This window comes from Lutjanus erythropterus, chromosome 2 (genome assembly GCF_056507025.1).
Source record: "Lutjanus erythropterus isolate fLutEry1 chromosome 2, fLutEry1.hap2, whole genome shotgun sequence".
Lineage (NCBI taxonomy): Eukaryota > Metazoa > Chordata > Actinopteri > Lutjaniformes > Lutjanidae > Lutjanus > Lutjanus erythropterus.
This window is the reverse complement of record NC_139318.1, coordinates 15,431,062-15,443,413: the sequence shown is the minus strand read 5'-3', so window position 1 is coordinate 15,443,413 and position 12,352 is coordinate 15,431,062. Positions and strand designations below refer to the sequence as shown.

General features: G+C 41.2%; 2 long non-coding RNA genes across 2 annotated transcripts; both read left to right on the top strand.

The window, feature by feature from the left end:
* Window positions 1–3,358: 3,358 nt before the first annotated feature.
* On the top strand, window positions 3,359–6,705 carry LOC146331306 (uncharacterized). Its single transcript, XR_014772437.1, has 3 exons — window positions 3,359–3,393; window positions 5,995–6,090; window positions 6,267–6,705. It is a non-coding gene; the product is annotated as an uncharacterized LOC146331306 (long non-coding RNA).
* A 1-nt stretch (window position 6,706) lies between these two features.
* LOC146331305 (uncharacterized) lies at window positions 6,707–9,188 on the top strand. Its single transcript, XR_014772438.1, has 3 exons — window positions 6,707–6,832; window positions 8,067–8,215; window positions 8,808–9,188. It is a non-coding gene; the product is annotated as an uncharacterized LOC146331305 (long non-coding RNA).
* The last annotated feature ends 3,164 nt before the right edge of the window (window positions 9,189–12,352 follow it).

The window sequence follows — 12,352 nt, the reverse complement described above, 5'->3', positions numbered from 1 at the left end:
GTGAGTACAACGAACACGAACCAAAGAAACATACTAAAGCTTACATGGTAAACGCAGCTGCAAATCTTACTTTTGAAAAAAAGGGGTTCTTTTTTACAGTATGCATTATTTGTTGTGATATACTTTTGTTTAGTTGTACACCTACACTTTTTATTGATTATAATTAAGATGAATAACAGAATGAATGTCTCTTAGTTTGGATTAAGTTTTTAAATATCACTAGAAGCTGTTCTCAACAAAACTATAAACACAACACTTTGCTGCCACTTTTCGGGAGGTGAAGTAAAAATTGTAAGACTTCTTCTATGCATGCAAAAGGTTTATTTCTATTTAATTTTGTTTATAAATCTATAAAAATCTGTTTTGTTGAGCACTTCTCTTTGACCAAGATAATACATCCACCTGTGGCACATAACTGGCATGCCTATAAGTGTTTCTGTGTTCTTGGGTGCCAGAATCTAAAGTAATGGCTTGAAATTGAAGTTTTATTGCATACTATCTGCTAATGCCAATGAAAAAATTGCCCAAAGACGAAATCTAGCAGATGTGTGTGTGAACCATGACAAATAAACAAAATGAACTCACAACAGATCACTGTCTGGATTCAACTTTCCCCGTTACTTCAGTAAAATTAGCTTTAATTGCTCTAGTTACATCTGTAAAACACACTTCATTTAAATTCAACAGACAGAAACAAAGTAAAACTAAACAGAACCGTCTTGTCCAGTCTTTCCGACAACCACCAACTCTGGTTTGGTAAAAATAAATTCTTTAGTTCAATGTGTTAGATGTGAAAACAGTCTGACTCTGCCGGCTGTTTTCCTCTCACTTGTCCTCCTGGCTCCGTGCACCAAACTCTGGACAAGTGCACCAGCACCTGTCACTCATGTATGAAAATGCCCCCGTCCCCACGCCCCCACTCGAAAAAGCCAACCGGTGATGGAATCAGCCAATCGTCAGTATATTTGTCCAATCCCTCAACGCTATGGCATCATCCATCTATTGTGTGAGTGTGTATGGGTTAGTCAGTCTGCTCCAATGTTAAGATTTTCAAGTAACGGAGAGTGAGGGTCCGTACATAACAAAACTTGATTTTCTTCAGCCACTGTTAAGGAACAAGGCCATATATCTTGTTACCTCCTCTAAGCTCCTTCCATAAAAAACGTCATAATGTTTACCAACAGAAAAGGGATCTACAGTGATGCTGATTAAACAGAGGATTATAACATGGGTGTCCCTTGGACTGGTTATAATCAAAGGACACTCTTAACACTCTTTTATCTAAAAAAAAAAAAAAGACATTTATTTGGCACATGCATACAGTGCAGTCAATTTCAGGGTTACTGTGAAAAATATTCTACTGTTACTACAGACAGTTAATACTGACAATAACATTTAATATAGGCTCAATAATAATATAAGTGTACTATTTCAAAATCAAAGAATACGTTTATTATTCAAGAGCAAAAAACAAGAAAATTAGCAGGGGAACTTGAATCAAAGTTAGCTCACTGAGACATTTGTTTTTATGTGTTTATTTTACATAAGGTGTCACAGACATGTAGAGGCAGCTGTTTTGCTGCATCTTTCACACCCTTCTCTCTCTCATTGACTGTTGCGTTTCTATCTTGTTGGTTCCCTTCTGTCTGTGTGTTTGCAACCGTGAAATGCAAGCAGGAACCGTAGTAAGTCGCATGTCCTGTCTGTCTGTCTATCGATCACCTCTGCTCCATGTTGGAACCATGGACAGTGCAGCCACTGCAGTGGCATGCACAACATTAAGCACATACACCGATCAGGCATAACATTATGACCACTGACAGGTGAGGTGAATAACACCGATTCTCTCTTCATCATGGCACCTGTTAGTGGGTGGGATATATTGAGCAGCAAGTGAACAGTTTGTCCTCAAAGTTGATGTGTTAGAAGCAGGAAAAATGGGCGAGCGTAAGGATTTGATTGAGTTTGACAAGAGCCAAATTGTGATGGTTAGACCAGTGGGTCAGAGTATCTCCAAAACTGCAGCTCTTGTGGGGTGTTCCTGGTCTGCAGTGGTCAGTATCTATCAAAAGTGGTCCAAGGAAGGAACAGTGGTGAACTGGTGACAGGGTCATGGGCGGCCAAGGCTCATTGATGCACGTGGGGAGGGAAGGCTGGCCCATGTGGTCCAGTCAACAGACGAACTACTGTTGCTCAAATTGCTGAAGACGTTAATGCTGGTTCTGATAGAAAGGTGTCAGAATACACAGTGCATGGCAGTTTGTTGTGTATGGGGCTGCATAGCCGCAGACCAGTCAGGGTTCCCATGCTGATCCCTGTGCACCACCGAAAGTGCCAACAATGGGCACGTGAGCATCAGAACTGATAATGCACCGTGCCACAAAGCAAAAATGGTTCAGGAAGGGTTTGAGGAACACAATAGCGAGTTTGAGGTATTGATTTGACCTCCAAATTCCCCAGATCTCAATCCAATTGAGCATCTGTGGGATGTGCTGGACAAACAAGTCGAACCCATGGAGGCCCCACCTCGCAACTTACAGGACTTAAAGGATCTGCTGCTAACATCTTGGTACCAGATACTACAGAACACCTTCAGGGGTCTAGTGGAGTCCATGTCTCGATGGGTCAGGGTTAATTTGGCAGCAAAAGGGAGACCGACACAATGGTCATAATGTTATGCCTGATCGGTGTATAGCACTGTGTTAATTACTGAAGATAGATGTTGGACTGTTCCATTGTAAGCTTTCATGTCCTTTCCAGGGAAGCCAGGCTCCCTGTAGCCCCCCCATAATTCAAACCATGATGTCACTGAGAAGGAAGCTGAAGTAAACACATTTCACCACACCCACATTAGCTTTGTTTTGGAAAGGTGGTTTGAGTAAAATATTTTCATTGTATGTTTAATCTCTAGGGTGTAATTTGAATACATTATCACCCTCCAGACTGTCTCTGCAAGAGCAGCAGAGATTTCTTGGTGGAACTTGAAGCTGATTTCGCTCCATCTTTGCCAGTGTTTGGTCTCCAAACAATAGACGGACATCTGCATCTTAAAGCACTCCCACCACCACAGCAGAGTCCATTGCATGCCTTCAGTGGGGACTGATTGGAAATTTGTGTATGATCAGAAATGATGGGGATCTATATCTAGGTATCATACAATTTGTTAACTGTGGCAGATGTGCATTGGTGATAACCATGAGTCATGTTGGGAAAAACAGATGAGTAAGTCACACAGGTGTTGTCCCATAGAGCTTGCGGGGTGTTTACAGGTCACTTCCAAATCCAAAAAGTTAATGATAACCAGCCTGAGTTACCCAACGGAGTACATGCAGACTGAACTACTGTACAGTCCATACCAGCAAATACAGGATGGAAACTTTGCTGCAGCAGCTGGTAGGCTTTTACAGATTTGCTTTTTCAGAAATTTGATTAAGAGGAGAATGAATTAATGGATGAATGAATGTTCACAGGACAGTTTAACCAGAAAGAAAACATGTTTGTGTCAAAATCTTTTACTAACCTTGCTAGTTATTCTGTATAAACCTTCAAGCTTTAGTTCTAACAAATTTCATTGTCAGGAAAAATATAATAAGAAAAACATAATAACATGTTGTTTTAGGTGAACAGGTCTTTTTTTTTTTTTTCAGGTTTCTTTTCTTTTTCAGGAGCTCAGTGACTTTTAGCTGAATCATCCCACTTTGTCAGTTCCTGAGTTAATTCTTAACCACATCCTTCAAAAAAGTAGTATGACACTGAACACATGTAGAGCAGAAAAATCTTATTCAACATATAAAGTAAGTTTAGTTTCAGAAATACGAAAGTCATTTTGACTACATTGATGTACTGTAGGTTATATGGCATTTATTTACCAAGTAAAATGAAAGCAAACAGGAAACCAATTGTTCCTAAATGTCTCAACAGGTCATCAAGTTACACATTGAGTGATCCTTTTTTTAGCTGAGGCATTGGGTGTCTTTTCTATGCCTTTAAAGGGACAATTCAGTTCAATTCAATTCAATTCAATTCAATTCAATTCAATTCAATTCAATTCAATTCAATTCATTTCAGTTCAAAGGACTCTGTAAAATCTTCTCCTTGGACTTATGATAACTAGCAGAGTTTTTAAAATTGTGCAGAAGAGCGAAACGGAAGTGGGAAAAGATTAAACTGCATGTTTTCTGTTTGTATATGAAGGACTTCTTGGTTTCTCATATCAGTCAAATGAATGATGATAGAGCCAACTACTTATTGCCTAATCATCAGTAAACAACATAATCCTAGATTACTATTTAATACCATAGACTTCCCCCTGCCTTGTCAGCCTCTTCAAATGCTGACTGAGAAATGTTTTTATATACATATATTTTTAGCAAAAACTAATTGATTTTAGGTTTAATTTAATTCCCACTGTTGCTGCAGATACTTCTGATTAACCTGTCTGTTCTAAACTGCTTAGCTATTTCAGAAAATTTCTCCTCCTGAGCTCATTGACACTGTGTCTTACATGCACTCTTCAAGTCATGTTGATGTTTTACCCGCCTCACTCTTGAAAGAGGTCATAGGTGCCATCAGCCTGAGCTTACTTCACATTATTAACCATTGCCTTCCCTCTGGCCGTGACCCTCATTAAGCAAGACAGCATTCAGCCCACATTAAACAAACCCAAACTTGACAAAGCACTGCCACAGAATTACAGGCCCATTTCTGAACTTCTTTTTATATCCAATTTTCTTGAAAAGGTACTGCTAACACAACTCTTTGCTGTTTTGAACAATAATAATATATTTGAAATTGCAGCCTCAGTTCTGCAAACAATACAGTACCAAAACCATTCTTATTAGGGTTACAAATGATTTGCTGATGTGTGCTGATGCTGGGGATTGTTCTATTTTATTGCTCCTAGACCTCAGTACTGAGATTGATTATGTTGATCATTACATTCCTATCAACAGAGTAACTAGTTGTGTAGGCATATCAGGCACTGCTCTTAATTGTTTTGAATCATATCTCTCAGAGAGTAATTTTGTTTCATCGTGAGCTTCACTGATTGGTCCCATTTTATTTTTACTTTATATGCTTCCATTAGGAAACAATATCTGTCATTTCAATGTGGTCTCCTATGACTGCTATACTGAAAATACACAAATCTACCTGTCCTTTAAGCCAGATAATGTTAGCTGTCTGAAAATTTAGTGGAATGCATGACTGCTATTCAGAAATGGATGACTTGTAGTTTTCTACTGCTAAACTCAGACAAGACAGGCCTGGATCTACTAGCACACAAAGTACAATCTTGGTCCACTGGCAACAAACATGAAATCTACAGCTGGAAATCTAGGCTTGACACATGTCAATAACCTTAAATAAATCCTGCTACTTCCACCTAAGAAATGTGACCAAAATTCGGGCCAGCTTTGTCTCTTCACAACTTAGAAAGGCTTATCCATGGCTTTGTTTTTTTCATGCCTTGACTACTGCAATGGGCTGTTTATGTGCCTCAGTCAATGAAACTTATCTTTTTTTTTTATTTCAATTATATAACAATTACTAAAATACATATCAAAAACTTGTCTTGTTGTTTCAATATTATATTCAATCACAATCCTCAAAAATAGACACATAAAGCACATTAGAATAATGATAACATGGAACTAAAGTTAATTTCCACCCTATGAAACAGACTCAGAAAATACTGGACATCAAATCAGAAAGACCTGTGATGCATGTTAATTTAATAACTAATCACTGTAAAACCTTTACTGAACTGAAAAATCTTTATTTTGACTTAAAACTTAAAAGGGTTATGACTTCATTTTTCCACCTTACCTTACTCTTATTGGTTAGGAGTGAGTCTGCAGACCTTTCTTTAAAACTTAAGATCTAAAAACCCAAATGACAAAAAGACCATACGGTTATAGAAATGAAGGAGGTTACAATTACTTTTATTAGACCTATCTACTGAGTCCTGTTTCTGTTCTTCACTCTGCTTTGCAGACCCGCGGTAAAGCTCTGCTTCTCATCATTATTTTGGGAATTGGTGGAAGCTTTCATAATGGATTCCACTCTACTGGAGTGAGTTCTCCATCACCGGTGAGATGCATCACTTTTCATCCTGATGTTTGTTGCTTCTCCTCTCTTTCTGTCTCTCCAAACTCCTGCACCAAATTGACACCTCTGCTCAGCGGTAGAGGCGGAGAGAGGGTGTGGTTGTTTAAATGGAAAAGTAAAATGGAGCAATCTCTCACTGAGTTTCACTTTCACTGTAGTACATACAGGACTTCATCAACAGCACCTGGTATGACAGATATGAAGAGCCTCCACCTCCACAGACTATCACAATGATATGGTCTCTGATTGTCTCCACGTTTGCCGTCGGGGGAATTTTTGGTGTCCTCAGTGTCAGGTTTGTCGCAGACATGCTGGGAAGGTGAGTGAGAAATACTTCAGTATTCAGTCCTGTAGCCTGAAGAGACTTGAAGTGAGGTTTGTGTCTTCATCAGAAAAAAGGCCATGATCTGCAGCAGCTGTATTGCCACTCTTACAGCAGGGATCATGCTGGCAAGTAAACATGTCAAATCATATGAAATGATTATTGTGGCAAGGCTCCTGTTTGGCTTCTCAGCAGGTAAGCCATATTCTGTGACAAGCGTAATGTTTATCATGTTTTCACTTGACTGATTTACATCCTCTTATGACCTTCAGGTTTGGGACGCAGCACCCATTTAATGTATCTGGCAGAGATTTCACCCAGAAAATTAAGGGGTGCAGTGACTCTGACCTCAATGACCTTCACCTCACTTGGCAAACTGTCTGGACAGTTTTTTGGACTAAGGTATTCACTCACTGTCAATATGAGGCATTTGATTTATATTATTTTTTATTATTTTCATATTATTTATATTATTTATTTTAAAAAGGTTGATTAAACCACACGAACTTAAGGGAAGTAGACTTTTGCTGTAGTGTAGACTATGAGAAGGCTAAGGGACAGGGGAAAGTGATACACAGGTATGTTTGGATGTGAGTTGAAATGTCAAAAGAAGGAGGAGTCTCCAAACAGTATTAAACAAGGTGCACAGAGTCCTTTTCATCAGTCTAACCCTAGGATTGACTTAAGCCTGTTGAGTTTTGTTAAATCAGAGATCTTTGTGTGGCAGAACTTGTTTTTCCTCCAGTGGTACTTTCTTAGATGTTGGTATGTGTTAGGATGTGTTTGTGTGAACAGTGTGGTATGTCCTACGATCATATATTGTGCGTATATTTACAGGTATATGGTGGGAAGGGCAAGAGAATGTCTGGTGGTCAAGGCTCTGTCCATAGCTGGGTTGTTTGAATAGCCTGAGATAATCCAGATGTTTCTAGTCAGACAACTCCATATAAGCTATTGCTATTTGTTCATTCCTTCTTACACTGCATGCTGTATGCTATGGAAAAACCCAAGCCCGTATTAAACATTGTTTTCGGATACACCGGTGTCATCTCTTCTTTTGGAATCCCACAATAATTATCATCGTTTCAGTATATTTGATGATTGATTTTTCCAGCAAGTTTAATAACGTATTGCGGCTTTAAGTCCAGACCACACTGGCCTATTTTCTGAGACTTTTTGTCACAACATTTTCTCAAACTGAGGGTCACTGAGTTTGTGAAAAATAAAATAATACATTGTGATAAGCAGCATGGAAGGAGAGCCAGGCAGCAGCTCCCAGCAACATCAGTCCCCTCATTCAACATTAAGGGACAAAACCTCAAAAATTTGCAAGATATAGCCACATCACCAATGGTTATAAGTAAAACCCGGTGCAAAAATGACAATCAAATCACCATGTTCTGACATAAACATCATAAAATAGCAAACTTAACAAACTACTCAGGCAAGCGTGATGGTGAATGAGGGCTGTATTTTAGACCAGGGAATGTTTTCTTTTACAATACATTAATATATTTTATACTGTATGTTTGTGAAAGTCAAAATCTGCTTGTGCTTAAGTTCTAATTGGACATACATAAGCACACAAAAGTCTTTTGTTTTAATTGTTTTGTTTGTTTGTTCGTTTGTTTTTCAGTGAGATCCTTGGTCGTGAAGAGCTGTGGCACATCCTCCTCTGTGTGCCTTCATTTTTCTCTGTGGTTCAGATTATAGTGTTGCCTTTTCTCCCAGAGGCTCCCAGATACTTATTCATAGAGAAAGGTGATGAAAAGGCTTGCATAAAAGGTTGGTATATTTCTGATAAATAACATTTTGTGGTCATTCACTGCCTTGTTGTCGCTAATGCCACTCACTGACATCATTTACTCTCTAGCTCTCTCAACCAATGCTGCTGTTGCTGCCCTTCTCTTGTTTGTTGAGCCGGGAAGGACTTTGAACAGCACTAGCATATACAAACAGCAACAGACAAACCCTGCAAATTCTACCTTTAAAATGTACTACTTGAAAGACAGACAGTGTTTGAACACAAACTAACACATCTTTAAGTGCTAAAGATCTTGGTTATGTTTGAAGTAAATGGACAATTAAATTAGTATTGTGTTTTAAAATAGTAAGAGGTGTATATTGTGGAATACCTGTGACAATGTACGTTGTGGTCTAGCCACACATTTTGGATTATCAGACACATAACAGAAAGTTGATTATTGAGTCTAATTTCCAGATGGTCAGATACTGATGCTTTGGGTTGGTGACCTCGGATTGAGACTTGACAATCAGCTATCTTTATCAAGAATCATTTACTGCATCTTCAATTGTTCTGTGTGTGAGCAAAGGAGCACATTTCTCATTTTGTGTGTCTTTGTCTTTCTCATCCCAGCTCTGCAGAGTCTGTGGGGCAAAGGTGACTACAAGGAGGAGATGGATGAGATGTTGGTGGAGCAGGTATCCATTGAGACAGCCCCTCAAAAAAGCCCTCTGCAGCTCCTGAGGGACAGGAGTGTCCGATGGCAGCTTATAACGCTCACCTTAATCTACTTATTCAACCAGCTGTCGGGCATGTCTGCAGTGAGGATGAGATGTTGTATTCAGTGCTGATTTTAGCATCCAAACAATGACGATTATAGCCTCTCAGAATCGAATCAATGCTTCACTCCTTTCTAGATCAGCATCTTCTCTTTTGACATCTTCCTGAACGCTGGTATACCAAGAGACAAGATCCGCTATGTCACTCTTGGTCTTGGAGTAACTGAAATCATCACCTCCATTGCCTGTGTGAGTAAACCCCCCCAGTCTGACTTCTTTAGAGTGAGAGTCACAACATCTTCATAGTAGTCATGGTACAGGCCATCTTTTCTTGGCATATAAATGTTGCTTTTTTACTTTAACTCCTGGGAAGTTAAAGAGGTACTGCACACTCAAACATATTGTTTGAGCTGTAAATGAAATTATGTCATTGTACTGTGATGACATTTCTTAAAAAAATTATAAAAATCTGCATTTCATGTGTGACCACCTAATATCATCCTGAGCCTGGCAAGGCAGAGCTGACATAGAGTCATCCATTTAGGACTGCTCTATGTCATGACATTTATATTTTAAAAAATAAAGTAATGTTAATACACTGTAATTGGGGTTGGGTTGTCCACATTCAGGGTCTACTCCTCCTTATGCCAAACCTCATGCTTCATTTTCCAATGCTTACAAGTATATTTCTGTCATAGGTGATATGTGTTTCAGCAATACCGCTGAAAAAATAACAATTTAAAAGGGAAAAGTTTGAAGGAGCTACTGGTCACTGTACTTACATGTGCATCTGTCGCCATAGCTAACCCTGTAGTTAGTATTCTTCTATTATGATGCTTTTGATGGCTGTAGAAGCACCACCGGGCTGCATACTTTCCCTTGATGATGTCCCCATGACAAACAGCAGAGTCATGGCTCTGTACTGACACACCCCTGCACACACAGATGGAATCTCCCAGCCTCTCTGAGCTGTTTGTGTTAGCTTGGCTAGCTACAACACAGGTACCACACAGAAACTTTTTCAAAAAGAGCCATGAATGGGCTTTTACTGACTGTCAAAGCTTCAGTTGGACCCTGTGTTTCCAGCATTTTTCCGCAGAGGATCTGACAGCAGCTGTCCTTGGTTGATTAGGTTCTGGTACTAACTTGCCATTACTGCTACACTGAGCAACAAAAAGTCTGTCTCTCTGGTCAGTGTCATAACCACCCCACCCGGCCCCCCCCTCATCAACCCAGTGTTTTTTGTTTTTTTTTTAGCAGTTTTCTAATTTTACAATTCACAATTTGAGAAATATTGACTGTGTTAATGCATGAAGTATCTTCAATGTAAACACAGAGTCTTCCTCCCTTGCTTCCAGTGAGGAGCAAGGACCAAGGAAACAATAAATAAAAGACTTGGGGTACCCATGGTCACTCCCCACTCCCTTCTGTGCTGAGGTTGGTTTTTCCTTATGGGGAGTGACAAGATCAGAGCCTTGATGTCAAACATAAACCCTGTGCATATTCAACATTCACATAATCATCAATTTCATGTGAGCTGGCTGGCTGAACTGTTTTAAATGATTAACACGCAGGATGTATATACTGTAAGCTTACATGATGTACAATATCATTGTTGGGTTTAAGAGCAAAATGCAGACAGACAAAATGGAATCCATCCATCCATTGTCTTCTGCTCATCCAGGGCCAGGTTGCGGGGGCACCAGTCTAAGCAGGAATGCCCAGACTTCCCTCTCCCTGGACACTTCCTCCAGGTCTTCTGAGAGGATCCCAAGGCATTCCCAGGCTAGCCGAGTGACTTATTATCCTCCCGGGTGACAGAGCTCCTCACCCTATCTGTAATGCAGGAGATATACTTGCTTTTAACTACACGTTTGCATATGTATCCTACGTCCATTTGGAGTGATGGTTGTGTGCGTCCTCAGAAATTAACGCTGAGCATACGCGAACACAAATGGTTAAACAGCAAGGGAGCGCCCCACCACCCTATGGAGGAAACTCATTTCAGCCACTTGTATCCAAGATCTTGTTCTTTCGGTCATGAAAGAACTGCTGCTGCTGCTGCACCGATCCATCTCTCAATCTCACGCTCCATCCTCCCCTCACTCGTAAACAAGACCCCAAGATACTTGAACTCCTCCACTTGAGGTAGGAACTCCTCTCCAACCCGGAGGGAGCAAGCCACCTTTTTCTGGTTGAGAACCACAGCCTCCCACTTGGAGTTGCTGATTCTCATCCCAGCTGCTTCACACTTGGCTGCAAACCGCCCCAGTACATGCTGAAGGTCCTGGTTCGAAGGAGCCAACAGGAAAACATCATCCGCAAAAAGCAGAGATGAGATCCTGTGGTCTCCAAACCGGACTCCCTCTAGCCCCTGGCTGCGCCTAGAAATTCTGTCCATAAAAATAATGAACAGAACTGGTGACAAAGGGCAGCCCTGCCGGAGTCCAACATGCACCAGGAACAGGTCTGACTTATTGCTGGCAATGTGAACCAAGCTCCTGCTCCGGTCATACAGAGGTCGTACAGCCCTTAGCAAAGACCCCCGAACTGCATACGCCTGAAGCACCTCCCACAGAATGCCACAAGGGACACGGTCAAATGCCTTCTTGCCCAACCAGTCCACAAAACACATGTGGACTGGTTGGGCAAACTCCCATGAACCCTCAAGCACCCTGCGGAGGGCATAGAGCTGGCCCAGTGTTCCACGACCAGGATGAAAACTGAATTGTTCCTCCTGGATCTGAGGTTCGACTATTGGACAAATTCTCCTCTCCAGTACCCTGGAATATACTTTCCCAGGGAGGCTGAGGAGTGTGATCCCCCTATAGTTGGAGCACACCCTCTGGTCCCCTTTCTTGAATAGAGGGACCACCACCCTGGTCTGCCAGTCCAGAGGCACTGTCCCCAACTGCCATACGACGTTGCAGAGGCGTGTCAACCAAGACAGCCCTACAACATCCAGAGACTTGAGGTACTCAAGGCAGATCTCATCCACCCCCGGTGCCTTGCCACTGAGGAGCTTCCAAACTACCTCAGTGACTTCAGCTTGGGTGATGAATGAGTGTACCTCTGGGTCCCCAGCCTCTGCTTCCTCTACAGAAGGCGTGTCAGTGGGATTGAGGAGATCCTCAAAGTATTCCTTCCACTGTCTGACAATAACCCCAGTTGAAGTGAACAGCTCCCCACCACCACTGTAAACAGTGTTGGATGGTTTGCCAGAATCTCTCCGAGGCTGACCGGTAGTCCTCCTCCATGGCCTCCCTGAACTTTTCCCATACCCGAGTTTTTGCTTCTGCAACCGCCCGGGCCATAGTGCGCTTGGCCTACCGGTACCTGTCGGCTGCCTCAGGAGTCCCACGAGCCAACCAAGCTTGATAAGATTCCTTCTTTAGCCTG